This window comes from Papaver somniferum, chromosome 2 (genome assembly GCF_003573695.1).
Source record: "Papaver somniferum cultivar HN1 chromosome 2, ASM357369v1, whole genome shotgun sequence".
In the NCBI taxonomy this organism is placed as follows: domain Eukaryota; kingdom Viridiplantae; phylum Streptophyta; class Magnoliopsida; order Ranunculales; family Papaveraceae; genus Papaver; species Papaver somniferum.
This window is the reverse complement of record NC_039359.1, coordinates 135155434-135171768: the sequence shown is the minus strand read 5'-3', so window position 1 is coordinate 135171768 and position 16335 is coordinate 135155434.

The following is a 16335-nucleotide window of genomic DNA, read 5'->3' as shown; positions in this document are numbered from 1 at the left end:
ACTTTCTATCCTAGTCCGAGACCTTAGCTATAGTAGACTAGAAATTAAGACTTATAATTTTGATCACTAACATTGACAAACATGCTTGAGATAGCAATGCATGCGAGTTCGACCGAGCAATGCTCTAACAATCTCCCCCTCTGTCAATTTTAGTGACAAAACTATCAATACATATGGAATACAAAAAATAAATAAATAAACTTTTGTAGCTCCTATTCCATACGCCTAATATTCAACATTACTTGAAATCTTCGTCACTTCCAAGTACTCCAATGATCCCAAAGGTTGTAAGTTCAGCATCATCGTTGTTGAAAATCCATAGCTATAACAACGAGAAAACAAGAGTTATCAATCATTGTTATACAGTGTCATAGTATCATTACACAGCGTCAAAGTCCAATTGTATCACAACTTCAACAACAATACTATGGTGATATGTATCACTCCCCCTTAGTCAATACTCTATCTCACATGGAAACCACTCCCCCTTACATAAGGATCCGAAAACCATATGTATTTGTAGTGTGAACTACATATTAATTCTCCCCCTTTTTGTCAATAAAATTGGCAAACAAACAAGAACGTGATCCTAATGGAATTTCCGAAAGAGACATTTCTTGACCAAAAGAAAGTAAAAAATATGTCATCTTATTTAGATGCAATCATAAAGCTGAAGCTAAATGCATTCATCAAGGAGTTTGTAAAGATACAAGATAACCCCTATAATATTCCACAGCCGCACTCCCCACAAAGATTTGGAAATTAAGCACAAGTTCAATTAAGAACTCTCGCCCATAAAATGTCATTCCCGAAAGAACAACAAGAGCGGCCTTAATTTCGAAAGAAAAGAAGGATTTCTTTGGACATAACAAATCACATACAAGTATGAATTTGAATCCAAAAATATCCAATTAAACTAACCACAAGAGAACCCATGATTAATTTAATCGACAAATGCTCAACATAAGTGAAATTGTGGAGACTTAAAAACATACAATTAGATTAATCACAAGAGATCCCATAATTAATCTAATCGAAATACACAACCAAACTAATCACAAAAGTAATCAATTTAATTGGTCATGCTCGACATAAGAAAACTTACGGAGCAACAACTAAATAACCAAACAAGATGATTAATTTAATTGAATATGCTCGACATAAAGTACCTCACGGAACAACAACAACATAGCTAATCATAAAAATAATCAACTTGGTCGTTCAATGCTCAACATAAGACACTTTACGGAGCCTCACATAAATACATAAAATATGGATCAGGGAAGATCAATACTGCGGAATACACAAGGATTCATTCTATTTTCCATCACAATTCGTATAACGACATTCAATAGACATAATCCTTGCAAACAAAATATTTTAACCTATCTTCCATCAATAATTGACATAATAGGCTTAACTTTTGTATTTGTCAAAAGTCTATTCATTCCTTTATCAATACATACATATCGACATACGAAAGACTTTACTTTTGACAAGTTATGGGACAATCATAGTTCACGGACGTAAACTCACATATCCCATAAAAAATTTGCAATATATAAAACCATAAAGATTAATACTGCAAAAAATCATCTTTCAAACAAATTTAGAATTTAAACCAATAAATCCAAAAACATGAAGATGAAAACGTTGGACATAGCTATGTGTAATCACAATAATGGTTATTCCAAACGCTAGTTATTCTTCTAACAAAAACAAGAAAATAGAAGATTTACTAGGCAAAATAAATGAGAAAATCAAAGTTCGTTGAGAACCTCATATCTTTCAATGAATACATTAAAGAAGGTATCACTGATTTCCTTTATTCTCTTGACTGTAGACACACCATGTTCATGAGTTAGAACACTAACTTTGCGATCAACAACCCGAGCTAGCTGTCTAGCCTTGGCGCAGTCCATGATGAGCTTCTTTTGATTCCGTATCAGAATATTCTGATTAGCAAGGATTCTGGCCTGACCATCCAAGAGTTGGTTTATTTGCAGTTGAAGATTTGCAAACTCGACCTTTGAATCGTTCTGAACACGAATCAAATCCTTGACAGAATCATCAATCCAGGAGTTGTGATCCTTTCTTTCAAGCATCTTCTTTAGAACCAGCTCTTGAATTGACTCACGTCCTTGAGCGTCTTCCTCCATATCAACATGCACAATCTCTTGAGATTTTGCAGAGTTCTCCATATAATTTTTGTTAGGGATGGAGAGGCACAATACAGAGTAATATATATGTGTACGTAAACAGGAGTAGGAAACTCTTGTTTTTGGAAACCCTAAGAACTCTCAAGAGGAGGACGCAGACGTTTATGGACCGTCAGCACAAAAAAAAATCAAAATGAAATAATATACAACATAATTGAGTGTTTCTCAATAAATTTCCTTGCACATCTCAAGTTAGAAACAAGGAAAAGAATACTTGGAGTCAGGTGGTAGAGTGGAAATTAATCCCACTGTGATCATCGAGAAAGGAGTTGTATATATTATCTGACAGTTTGATCTTCGTGTTCTTCGCCTTTCTTTGGTTGTCTTTCATCCCAGAAGAGTAAGACACGGTGTATTTATCATATCCGTCAGAAGGCTTTCTCTGAGGACTAAATCTAGGACCTCTTGCAACTGGTTCAAGAGGATCAGAATAGACAAAAATCCATTATCTAGACTTAGATTTACCAGAAATAGTCTTATAAACACAGGGAATGCATTTATCGGCAGCACAATAATTTATACCACTAGAATGCGTTTGAACCATGTGATGATTTCTAAGAAAGAGATCATATTTATAAGGCTTCTGGTTTTCTATGGGCATGCGATTCACTGCAGTAGTCAACTGACTATTTGTTCCATTGATAGTGGAGAGAAGCAAATTATGAAGTTTAGAAATTTGTTTCCTCCTGGCAAAACAATGGATAGCATAGTGATTCTTTTTCCCACATGATGTACAAGTTCGTGGAGGAGAAGCAATAAACGGCACATGTTTTAACTTCATAGCCATATGAGAATATTGCAAGTTATGTAAACCTTTATTGACATAACCTTCTTCTGGAAGATCCTTCATGTACTGCAATCCATGGGAATTAGTTTGTACAGAAGAATTTCTCCTCAAGACAGAGTTTTCCTTTTCCAAGGATCTGCACTGTTCATCGGCTAGAGTAAGAGATGCTTCTAGTTTCTCTTTTTCGACACGAAGCCTGTAAAGATCTGATGAATGCGTATCGATCAAACGTTTATCTCTAATTGAGTCTTCGTTAACAATATCTTCAAGTACACTAATCTTTTCACGCTGTAGAGTAATCTCTTGGAGAAGTTTATCAATATTCTTAGAGAAGGACTCAATGATTCTACAGAGTTCATGTTCTCGATCAAGAGACTTTTCAAATTCATCAATAAGCTGATCATGATCCTGAAAATCAATAATCTCAGCAGAGTTTTTTGCGATTCTGTTGGGCTTCATTTCAGCTTTTGCCATAGTGCCCAATGTCTCATCAGAGAGAGATATGTCATCACGAGATGAACCAATCTTCTTACCTCGGGATTCGAAAGAAATATCTAAGGAGTAATCCTTTGAGGTATTCCCAAGACATTTGCGCAGTTAAAAGCTTTAGAAGACATCTTGGTATGCGTATATATGTCAGGGATTCTGTCATCAGACTCAGATTGCCACAAACATAGACTTTTGAGGTCTTAAACGTGTTTGCCTGCTCTGATACCAATTGAAAAAGTGAGGGTACAACAACCACACCCAATATTTCACTTAGCAATCTGTATGGACAAACTCCAATATACTTTCTAGAGAATCAACTAGACAGTCAGACTCAATCTAGATAAAAAGTATATCAAAGAGTTTATATCTCAATCTCTCGATTTGATATATAGTCAATCAAATAGAAATCTGCGAGTCTTTATCAAATACTAGAGAGATAACTTGGATGGTACCAAAAACCAATATTCAAGTGTCAATCAATTTAAATCAACAACCAAAAGGTCGGATATTCTAATTGGTTGAACAATGCAAAACCTGTGATATTTCAATTATATAACAAAATATAATGCTGAAAAAAAATAACTCAGACACCAGAATTTTGTTAACGAGAAAACCGCAAATGGACAAAAACCCCAGGATCTAGTCCAGATTGAACACACACTGTATTAAGCCGCTACAGATACTAGCCTACTCCAAACTAACTTCGGTCTGGACTGTAGTTGAACTCCAATCAATCTCACACTGATCTAAGGTACAGTTATGCTCCTACGTCTCTGATCCCAACAGGATACTACGTACTTGATTCCCTTAGATGATCTCATCCACAACTAAGAGTTGCTATGACCCAAAGTCAAAGACTTTAATAAAAAAATCTGTATTATACATAAAAGTTTACGGTAATAGATAAATCCGTCTCCCACGAATATACCTACGAGTTTTGTTCCGTCTTTTGATAAATCAAGGTGAACAAGAACCAATTGATAAATCAGACTTATATTCCCGAAGAACAACCTAGTATTATCAATCACCTCACAATAATCCTAATCGACGCAGCGAAAAAGATATTTTGGAATCACAAACGATGAGACAAAGTGTTTGTGATTTCTTTTATATCTTGCCTATCGGAGATATCAATCTCAAGACAATTATTATAATTGTACTCGTACGATAGACACAACAAGATCAGATCACACAACTACGAGAAAGTAGTATCGGTCTGGCTTCACAATCCCAATGAAGTCTTTAAGTCTTTAACCTGGTTTAGAAGAAGAAACCAAAGGTTAAAGGATAATCGACTCTAGCTTAGCACAACTAGTATCACACAGAAGGTGCGGGGATTAGGTTTCCAAGTTGCTAGAGTTCTCCCTTATATAGTCTTTCAAATCAGGGATTGCAATCAATGTTAGATTGGTAACAAAGCATTTAATATTCACCGTTAGATGAAAACATGATTTAGATTAAAGCTAATATCTTTCAACCGTTAGATTGAAAACTAGCTTGTTACACACAAATGAAATGCACGTTTCTAGGCTTGTGTAACTGTACCCAAACTTGTACATTTGTTGGTTCAACAATAATCAACCAAATGGTTAGCCATGTGATCACTTTCATATCAGCCATATTCTTCTTCACCATAACTAGTTCAAGTGACTCAATTACAAGGAAATCTTATGTAACTACACAAGACACAATCGAAGCAAAAACGATTTGATTCACTTGAATCGGTTCATGAACTATATAGCCACGGTTTGCATTTGCATTCCTCAGTTTCTATAAGAATAAGTTCACAAACATCGTTTTTAAATATAACCTACTCAAATTCGCGGACTGGGTTCGCGGAATTAAGTTCCCGGACGGAGTTCACAAACTCCAAGAGAAATACTTGGAACAAGAACTTCCGCCAGTTCGCGGACTGAGTTCGCGGACTTGGCTCACGTCACCATGAAGGTTCTCTTGGTCAACAAAGTTCTCAAACTTCGGTTCAAGGAATAAGGACTTATACATATATGTGTTTCCACAACAATGCTTATATCCTCCAATGGTTATATAATCTAAACTCTCATTTCAATCATTGGAACATTCTTAGAGGACGTTGATATTCTATGGTTGTTATTCACAAACTATTTTTCGTCAAAGTAAGCAATTTCCAAAGTGATTGAAAATTGTCATGACTTTCATCACTAGGTAAATAAGAACTTGGTTAAAGCAAAATCTTACCAACACATATTTCGAGAAATAGATAAGCGAGATAAACTCGGCTCGAAATATCAAATGTGTATAATCTAAGTCTATATAGCAAAACAACTTTTGTCTCAAGATAGGAGATAAATATACTTTTGAGTGATAGATAAGTTCAAGTCTCCACATACCTTTTAGTCGACGAAGATCCACCGGTTCCTTGAGTAGTCCTTCGTCTTGTATGATGATTGCCATGGAGTTATTAAGCTCAACTACACTCTCTATCATAGTCCGAGACCTTAGCTATAGTTGACTAGAAATCAAGACTTATAGTTTTGATCACTAACATTGACAAACATGCTTGAGATAGCAACGCATGCGAGTTCGATCGAGAAATGATCTAACATGGACTATAAGAGTTGCAAGTAAAACTGGACTGCATCAATTTTGTCCTACTGAGTGCAGCAGTTGCTAGCGAAACTGGACTGCATCAATTGCGTCCAACTGAGTGCATCAGTTTCTTAGGAACTGGACTACAGTAGTTCGATGAACTGGACTGTAGCAGTCATTAACGCTTCTGTTTGCGATAATTTCATAAAAATATTAGGATGTATGCTCTCCCCCTCTTAATCCTGTAACTCGTTGGAGGATTAAGAAGTTCGGGTTACCATTTGTTTCGATTTCCAGCAGCTGAATTTCGCATAGCATTTAGGTGCTACGTAACAAATCTCGCCCCCAAGCGTGTGGAGTGTTACGCAACTCGCCTCAGAAGAGTTACTTTAGACCATGAGGTGTTACATATCTCTCCCCCAACTGATGGTCAGTCACGTTGAAGTGATACGCAACTCGCTCCCAGAAGATAGTGATTATCATGGTGCTCAATGCTCGCACAAGGGTGCACTTCCTTGCTACATCTTGCTCGCGCATGGAATGAGGTTGAAAGTTATTCTGCTATCTGGAATTCGCGCAGGGGGCTAATCCCACTATTCCAGATTCGCACAGAATTGAGATGTGTGCATCTCCTCATGCCTTGGCATGTGAAGACGCTCGCCGCATTGTAGGTGTCCCAGTGAACAAAAGTATGCATGATTATATGAAATGATGCAAAAATATTTAATTATACTCATACCTTATGAGATGTGGTATTGCAACTCCGTGTACAAGTGGCAGTTAGGATGTTCACTATCTATGTTGTTGTTTCTCAGTGATGATGATTGTTAAACAATGTGTTACCCAAAACGTTCCAGACAAAAAATCTTCCGAACTGTAAAATCAATTGAGTTGCTCGAGATCGATCTTGCTGCTGACGAATTTTCGAGGGAAAAATCGCGACGATATTTTTCTTGTGAATGGGGGGTAACTTCATGACGACGTCATGCTGAAGAAGACGGTTCGAGCATCTTGTCTCTGTAACCGCGTATCTGGTGCAGTTGGCTCAGCGTCTCGTCTTGGCTCGACTTAGCCACTAGATTTTCTGCCAGACTGGATTGCACCAGTTGAGTCAAACCTGGACTTCTGCAGTTATATTAGAACTGTACTGCAGCCGTTACTGCAAATCTGGAATACAACAGTTATGATGAAAACTGGACTGCAACGGTTACGATTAACTGGACTGCAGCACTGCTGAGGATAACTGGACTACAGTAGTTCGATCAACTGGACTATAACAGTTTTAACTAGCATGTAACGGCGTTCGCGAACATTGAATATGATATGTAGTGCCCTTACTGTACTGCAATAATGGTTTTTGACGGCGTCCAAACTGCATTCTCACGAACACGATTTTGAAGCATTTTGTGCTACTTTTCTCAATGGAAAAACACGATTCTTTTTCTCGTAGTCCCCTTACTCGGCGCCAATGTTTGCACCCAGAAATATTTCCGGGCACTAAACACGATGATTTTGGTGTTGTTGATGAAAACAGGGTTAAAAACATAAAATAGTATAAAGATGAGAGACACGATTTTAACGTGGTTCGGCATGGTTTGCCTACATCCACAAACGAATCCCCTTGGGGAGTGATATTTTATTGATATTTAGAATTACAGTGGATTTCTTTTCCGTATTCGCTCCCTCCCCCTCTCAGGGTTACAATTTCCCTTATATATACAGTTGTGAATTCTCTCCTCTCTTAATTGCGAAATAACATAAATTGAATTAAATTTCCCTGCATGCCTGTTGGCCATGCCCTGCATGCCTCCTGGCCATAAACTGCCTTGCATTAATCCTGCATGAAACTACACCAAAATTGCCCTCATGTTTTAATTCTGCACTTGCTGACTTTTGCATGCCCCCTGGCATTAATCCGCATGAAACTTCCCTTGCATGCCTCCTGGCATTAATCCACATGAAACTGTCCTTGCATGCCTCTTTGAATCAATTCTGCATGAAACCTCCATCCATGCCTCCATGTGTTAATTCTGCATGATGGACTGACTGGCTGACACGCATAATGGATGACAGTATGGATGGATGTTGGCTGGCAGCACAGCTGACAGCATGGGTAGAGACTGGCTACTTGACTTCGACAGTTGACCGGCGGTTGACTTTGACTATTGACCTGGCATTCACTTCATGGAGCCCTGGACTTGCTGGTAGCTACTTCAGTGGGTAGGCTGGTGGTAGCTGAATAGTGGCCCAAAACAATATTCTGGCCCAATCTGTGGTATTTTTACTCATGGTACAAACAAAAAGCTAGAGATGAACATTCTAATTTTCAGTTTGAAGAAAATCTACCAGCTGAGCTCTCTCCAGCAGTAGAGAAGCATATTTGTAACATTTTCTTCTAATGAATAAAGTTTCTTTAGTATGAAAAAAAAAAACAAAAAGAAAAAAAAGGTGACTATTCCTCAGAAAGGAAAAATTATTAAACCTTATTGGGCTTCTCTAAACTCACATTGGATAATCTTTATCGATGCTTCTTTTAAGAAGATTTATCTATAGGCTATGTATCAATTTTTCATTTAGTGGATTAAGAGGTGTTTATGCAAATTTCAGTGATGTCAGCTTGGGCTTCTATAAAGTGTGTCCATAGCAGCAAACTGCAAATCTTTAACTGATACAATCAATAAAAAAAGTGCGGACATTCCTTGGATTGCAGAAAATACAATTTTAGAAATTTCGACAATTTTTAGAAAACTACCCCAAATTCGGGTTAGATATATAAGCAAGAACCATAATACAACAATGGACTCCATAGCAAAAAAAGAAAAAATCTAACATATGTCAATCCAATTGCAGCAAAGGGCATGCATGCAGATTTCTCTTTAATACATCTATCTTTTATTCCTGGCCAAATTGGGGTATACCTAGATTAATTGGGGTATACCCATTTTGTTCCCAACTATAATAGAGGGTTAAGGGGTGTCTAATATGTGTAAAGTTACATAATTACCATTCTCCTAATAATAACCAAAATCACCCCTTTTGGGTTTTAGATCAAAACCTTATTAATTTCTTTCCTTCTCCTTCATCATCAATCTAATGATCAATTCCTTTCTCCTACTCTATATTTCATCGTTTTTAAATGAAAAAATATCGTCGATTATGATTTTTTTTTTATTGTCGATTAATCCTTTCAAACTCATTCTATTACTTTGTTTTTTTATTTGAATGACAAATTAGATCAGAAAATTTGAAATTGTTGAATTGTAGTTACACAGTCGGCATGGTATTTGTTTGTCAAGCATGCCGACTTTTCATATTTATTTTTAGTTGGCAAGCTTATAGGATGAATAGCATGCCGAATTTTCATATTTATTTTTAGTCGGCAAGGTTATAAGATGAATAGCATGCCGACTTTTCAAATATTTTTGTTTCTGAAAGTAATATTTACAGGGTCGGCACGGTCTTTATCCTTATACCTTGCCGACTAAGAACTTGAAAATTTGAACCTTGCCGACTATAGTTTAGTCGGCAAGGTTATGAAATTAAAACCTTGCCGACTGATTATGCATTTGTAACACCTTTCTCTGTATGTCAAAAATCTTATAGTCGGCAAGGTATATTTTGTCGACCTTGCTGACTATAAGGTAGCCGGCAAGGTAAAAAATAAGTAAGATGCCGACTAGTGAAACATTTACAACAGTGTTTGTGGGTGAAAATAGTTTCTGCTGATTTTGGTAAATTTGGGTGTGTGGATGAGAAACGAATCTAAACCCTAAACAACGCACTACATGGGAGTACTTTTGATTCGAGAGATCAATCTGTACAATCCTGGCCTAAACCAAGAAATGACCGTTCCAGGCTTGCTTCGGTCACAAAGTGAAGGAGAAGGGTTGGTCTTAGGGAGGGAAGCGAGAAGAGTGTTGAGACCAGAATCGTTGATTCTGAAGGTGTGGTTGTTTATGACTTGTATATGAAAGTAGAACTGGATAGCAGAATGGAAAGCTACCAGGTGATTTCTAGATACTATATTGTTTGTCGACCAAAACTTGTTGTTTGAAAATAGGTGAAGCCTATTTATACAAGTCATATTGAAACGTACCCTGGTCTCGTAGGAAGTGGAAACGATTGAGTAGTGGAAGAATAGATTAACGTGCAACTGTCAGTCATTATGCTTCCATGATGAAGGAAGTGAATTCGTTTGCACTGTTACTTTCTACCACCACTAATTGTCCTGCTTCATGACACTTTATTGTAACGGGCGCATTGCACGCCACACGATGTAAACCGCCAGACCAATACCCTGATGAGCATCCCCCAGTTTGTGACATGTTTGATGTCTCGAGTGTTTTCGTGGAAAACATGTAGCACTTTGCTACGTGTGGCAAGGAAAAGTCAAGGGACTTACAGCAGGAAAATAACATGTAATACTATTAGGCTCGTTTTGGATGGTCGCCTAAAACTTTCCACAGGTTTGTCAGTTCGGTGGTGAACTTCGATGGCTAAGATCACATCTCATGAAGGAGGGTAGTCGTTGATTATGGCTACCTTGCGTTGGCGCCTGATAATGGCGCGGTGGTGTTTTGGTGTACGCCAGTGGCAATGTGGCATGGCTGGCATGGCTCGTGCATGCCAGTGGCACGGTGATGCAAGTGGCGCCTGGCGTAGCCATGACACTAGATTAAGACAGTTGGTCGTCTGAAACTTACCACAAGTCTGTCAGTTCGGTGGCGAACTTGGATGGCTGAGATTGCATCTCATGAGGAAGGATGGCCATTGACTATGGCCGCATATTGTTGTATAGCGAAGCGGCGCCATAGGCATAGTGATGCCTGGCGGAGCCATGACATGGCGGCATGCCAGTGGCGTAGCCGTGGCAGCTGTTTTGGCATATTGGTGTTAGACCCAAATATGGCTTCTGGAAACATTGGCCATGTTGCTAAGTTAATCTTGAGGCCTTAGGAGAGTCACTGGACTCAGTTGGCATGTCAACTTTTAGCCAAATTAGGGTTTGGCGCATCGCAACTCTATTTAGCACGTGCGGCATGACTGCGGCATGGAGGCGTGGCTGGCATAGTTAGCACATGCCAGTGGCACGAAGTAGCGCCTGGCGTAGCCATGGTCGCTAGATTTTGGCACATTATACCAAAATGTGGTGTGGAAATATTGTTTCTGTTGCCACATCAATCCCAGCGCTCTGGGAAACGTTACTTGGCTTGGTTGGCGTAGCAACTTTGCCTAAACTAGGGTTTGGCATGTCGAAACCCTAATTTATGCATGTGGCATGCGGCCGCGGCATGGCGACACTTTTTGTGCAAACGGTGCCTATAGCTATGCCAAAGGAACTATGGCAAGGCCGTAGTGTGGAAACGGCCACATGAGTAAGGATTGTCGTGGGTGGCTATGATATGGTGTTATTCGTAGGGCTTCCTGGGCCCCACATGGCTCGTGGCATGTTGTGGGGCCGAAGTGGCATAATTTGTGTTACAAAAATTAGGGTTTTGGTTAAGCAGGGTCGTGCTTCTGACTAGAAAACCCCAATTTGATCTTATCATGGCGTTGGCCCCGAACAGGAGGTAGGTTAGCACGTAGGGTGCTATTTATGGCCCGTTGGCGCGTTTTGGCAGGTTTGGCATGCCGTTAGCATGTTGACGCGGTAAGTGGCATGTTTGGCACGTGCACTTGGCATGCCCGTTTGGCATGTGCGATTGGCATGCTTTTTGGAGTGTTTGGCATGCCGTTAGTATGTTGGCGCGACTTTGGGAAGCCAACATGGTATGGCGACATCTTGGCACCTCTATTAAAGCTGTGGCAGGTTTAGAGCAACCTGATTAGTCGAAAAAGGGAAGGCCAGCCAAACATGGTGTGGCCACACTTCTAGTGTGAGTGTGGCGGCTTTAGGACGACCTGATTGGTCGATGGAAACTGGGGCCAGCAGGTATGGGCACAGCCACAACTGGTGTGAGCGTGGCGGTTTTAAGGCGACCTGATTGGTCGAGGGAAGTAGGGCCGGTTTAGGATGGGGGGCGTGGCCAATGGCAAGTGGCGCCAGTTGGCCTAAGGCATGGCCACGCCTCCCTTTGCTGTTGCGGCTCCTTGTTTCCTGATTCTGTGCAAGGTTTTGCACCTTCTAATCCATGGCTGATTAATTACCTAGTTTGCCTAGGCTTATTTTCGACTAGAAAGGTCTGGTATACTGCGCAAGGCGTAAAATTAATTGATTGAATTCTATGTGTTGACACAGAGTTCTTTAAGTTCATAGCCAGAGAGCAGCATGCTTTCTGATTGAATACCTTATGCAAAGACCTTATCCTTGATATTTGGAAATTCGTGCTACTCTGCTGCGAGTGAACACAAATTGTCATGCCATATCAACATTAAGGGTTCAGCTGGGGAACATAGCATAGAAAGCATTCAAAGAAACTTATACTAAGTGAATATAAGCAAGGCGACGAAATTTACAGAACATTGGATGGTTGCTACATGCGCCAATCTGGATAAATTTCATGTAAATATATTGAATAGCTCAACAAATATGTCAGCGGGGAGGTTAACACTCATGGCTCCGCTTCCTTGCAGAGTGACGTCACATCAGATGCAAGGTTTTATAATTTTAACCCTAAGTTAAAAACCACCATCAACAAACAATCTCATGTGTGTCAAAAATAATAAAGTCTGCATCTTCTTCATTCACCGACCTTGCCGGCCGGATATAGTCGGCATGTTATTCATCCGTAGACCTTGCTGGCCCGATATAGTCGGCATGTTCTTCATTCGTCGACCCTGCCGACTTTTCATAGTTTCAGAACTGAAAGTGTTGATTTCTTCTTTAATTTTGAGTATGATTTCATACATCAGCTTTGCAATCTCCTTTTTAGAAGTGTTTGGGTAGTATGTTTTCATTTCCGTTGCAAAAAAAATTCTCAAAACAAATTTTTTTCATCAAAAATCTTCCCGCATGAGTTCAATCAAAAACAAAATTTGATAACTTAAATTCATAAGTTTTAATCTACATAATTAATTCATCTAAACTCAATTAATTGACCTAATCAGAATTTTTAGTGTTAATTAAACAAGGGTATATTAGCCATTTAAAAAATACAAGATTAAGGGATGGCCTGTTTTACTTCAAAATGATCTGACTTTTGTCTCATTAGATATACCCCAATTAATTTGGGTATACCCCAATCAAGCTAGGCTTTTATTATCATGAGAAATAAAATCAAAAATTATGTACAAGATAAGCCCTCCACGTACACGGTAGGAGAACGAAGGAGATAAGGCAAGCTTATATTAAACTTCTTTTATGCCCATATGTTGTACTATATAATTTGTTTAGACAGAAACACAAGACAGAGTCACAGACCAGTGTTCACAGTGCTTGCACATGGTTCCTTTTACGTTAGGAAGGGTTTAACTAATCTTCTGGAGACCCGTGAAAGTATTTGTAAGATATTAAATAAACTTCTATATGCTCATATGGTGTATATAAATTGTTAGCACAAAAGAAAAGGAAAAAAAAAAACCAATATTCATATCGACTGTCGGGAAGAAGGAGAACCCATTGCGCTTCGAGTCCTTATGCCGTAATGTGGGAACTTTCGAAGGAGCATAATTTGTTGTGCTCATTGGAGTCGGAGAAAGATCATGTAAAATTGTTAAGTGGCTTTTAAGTGAGAAGAGATTGTGATAGGGTAAATTGTTGTTCATTGTTTTCGGTGTTTTCTCAGTCATTTTTTTGCTTTAGTAATTTCTTTTTCTTAATATAATCTTCTTGTTTCGGGGAAAAAAAAATCAACATTCAGATCGCCTGCACATGGTTCTTTCTTGATTAGGAGGGGATTAACCAAATTACTGGCAGAAAACTTAATTTAAAACTTATTTTATTCCCATATGTGGTACATGGGCTTATTTTATGCCCATATGTTGTATATAAATTGTTGACAGAAAAAAAAAAGACAAACGAATATCCGAATTGCTTGTGCGTGGTTCTTTTTCAATTGCGAGGGGTTTAACTAATCACCTCGAAACTCGTGGTTATTTTATTTTATGCCCATATGTTGTATTTGCAAGTTGCTCCTAAGAGGTCCACAAATTGCTCTTCACTACATCTTGCACGTCACTTGGCACTTGCAACTAATCTTTGTTGAACTTGTTGAATTACATGCATGTTGCATGGCCATCATTTGCATTTCACGTATTCTCCTTAGCTAACGTTGTTCTTTCGGGCCACTTACCGTAATGCAATGCCTTGGCTTATTTGGCTAGCTAAGTGATCTTATTTGCATCAGGTTATGCTATGGTCATGCCGGCTTGGTTCCTCGACCACGTATTAGCCAAACTTCAAATAGTGGACACTAAAACGTTAAACTTATGCATCATTATTTACGCTGAGGTCATTTTCACTCCACTACTCTTGTATAAACACCAGTCGTCTAAGACCTGGGTACCCCTGTGACTCTGTCCTTTCCAGGGCAAGAAGGGAGGGATAAAGCTTTTAAGAAAGAGATATATGCACATAATACACATGCATGCATAATCTAGTTGGGTAGATTTTTCTTAAGCGGCCATAACGAAAGCAGAGAGGCGAGAACCAAAGATGAGGGGAGGGTTTGGTACACATGTATAAACGTCGAATATCCAATCTACAAATATTATGCCAAATTACAATACCGAATAGCTTTTCTTTTTTTAGTAATGTGTCTACTTTCTCTATTTAGTAATGCCTACTTGACATGTTCTCTATGTGCGTACGTTTAGATTACATCCATATGCTTGTATTAATTATGTACATATAGAAAGTTGACAGACCAAGACGACAAATATTCCAAACTGCGAATGGTCCTTTCTAAGTTAGGACTTACCCTAAGGTAGATGGAGCCTATGATATATTAGGTAGCACCTATAAACCTAGTATAACTATTCACCAAGTTGCTATATAAGATTCCTACAGATGTAAAGTTAATTTACTTGTAGATACTATTAGTGGGTGATTTGATCTTGTTACGAACATATCTTAATCTGAACAATGTTTTACTGCATGTGATGAGTTGCAGGAATAACATGGTCAAGCTGTTGATGTTATCCGATGAGTTGCAGGAATCATATGGTCAAGTTGTTGTTAAATTGTATTAATTAAGAGTATTACCCGACTCTTCCAGCTGGTGGTATTAATTTTGAGGTGTTGAAAAGCTATAAATATAGTAACTCGAATGGTACTTACACATCACTATCATATACAACTTTGCTCTGTTGTTCATCGTGTCTGCTTCAGTAAAACTAGTAGTCAGGTTAAAACCATTCAACTTAGAGATATATGGCGTTTCTTAAGAGTGTCGCATACCTCGTGGTACTGTCCCTCTTTCTCCAGGTTACATGTGCACGATTATATCCCGAAGAAGCACTAACCAATAGTGTAGTCGTCAAAAAAGTACCAGTAGTACCAGTTACTAACAATGACGTGGTCGTCAAGAAAGTACCAGTTGTACCAGTTACTAACAGTGAAGTGGTCGTGAAAAAAGTACCGGTAGTACCAGTTTCTAATAGCGCAGTGGTCGTCGAGAAAGTTCCATTAGTACCAGTCACCAACAATGCAGTGGTCGTCAAGAAAGTGCCGGTAGTACCGGTCACCGACAGCGCAGTGGTCGTCAAGAAAGTGCCGGTGGTACCAGTCACCGACAGCTTAGTAGTCGTCAAGAAAGTGCCTGTGGTGCCAGTCACCGACAGCGCAGTGGTCGTCAAGAAAGTCCCGGTCGTCCCCGTCACCGACAGCGCAGTGGTCGTCAAGAAAGTCCCAGTTGTACCCGTCACCGACAGCGCAGTGGTTGTCAAGAAAGTACCAGTTGTACCCGTCACTGACAGCGAAGTGGTTGTCAAGAAAGTACCGGTTGTACCCGTCACTGACAGCAAAGTGGTCGTCAAAAAGGTCCCAGTTGTTCCCGTCACCAACAGCGCAGTGGTCGTCAAGAAAGTCCCGGTCGTTCCAGTCACTGACAACGCAGTGGTCGTCAAGAAAGTCCCGGTCGTTCCCGTCACCGACAGCGTAGTTGTCGTCAAAAAAGTCCCGGTTGTTCCCGTTAGCGACAGTGCAGTGGTCGTCAAAAAAGTCCCGGTCGTTCCAGTCACTGACAACGCAGTGGTCGTCAAGAAAGTCCCAGTCGTTCCCGTCACCGACAACGCAGTGGTCGTCAAGAAAGTCCCAGTCGTTCCCGTCACCGACAGCGTAGTGGTCGTCAAAAAAGTCCCGGTCGTTCCCGTCACCGACAGTGCAGTGACCGT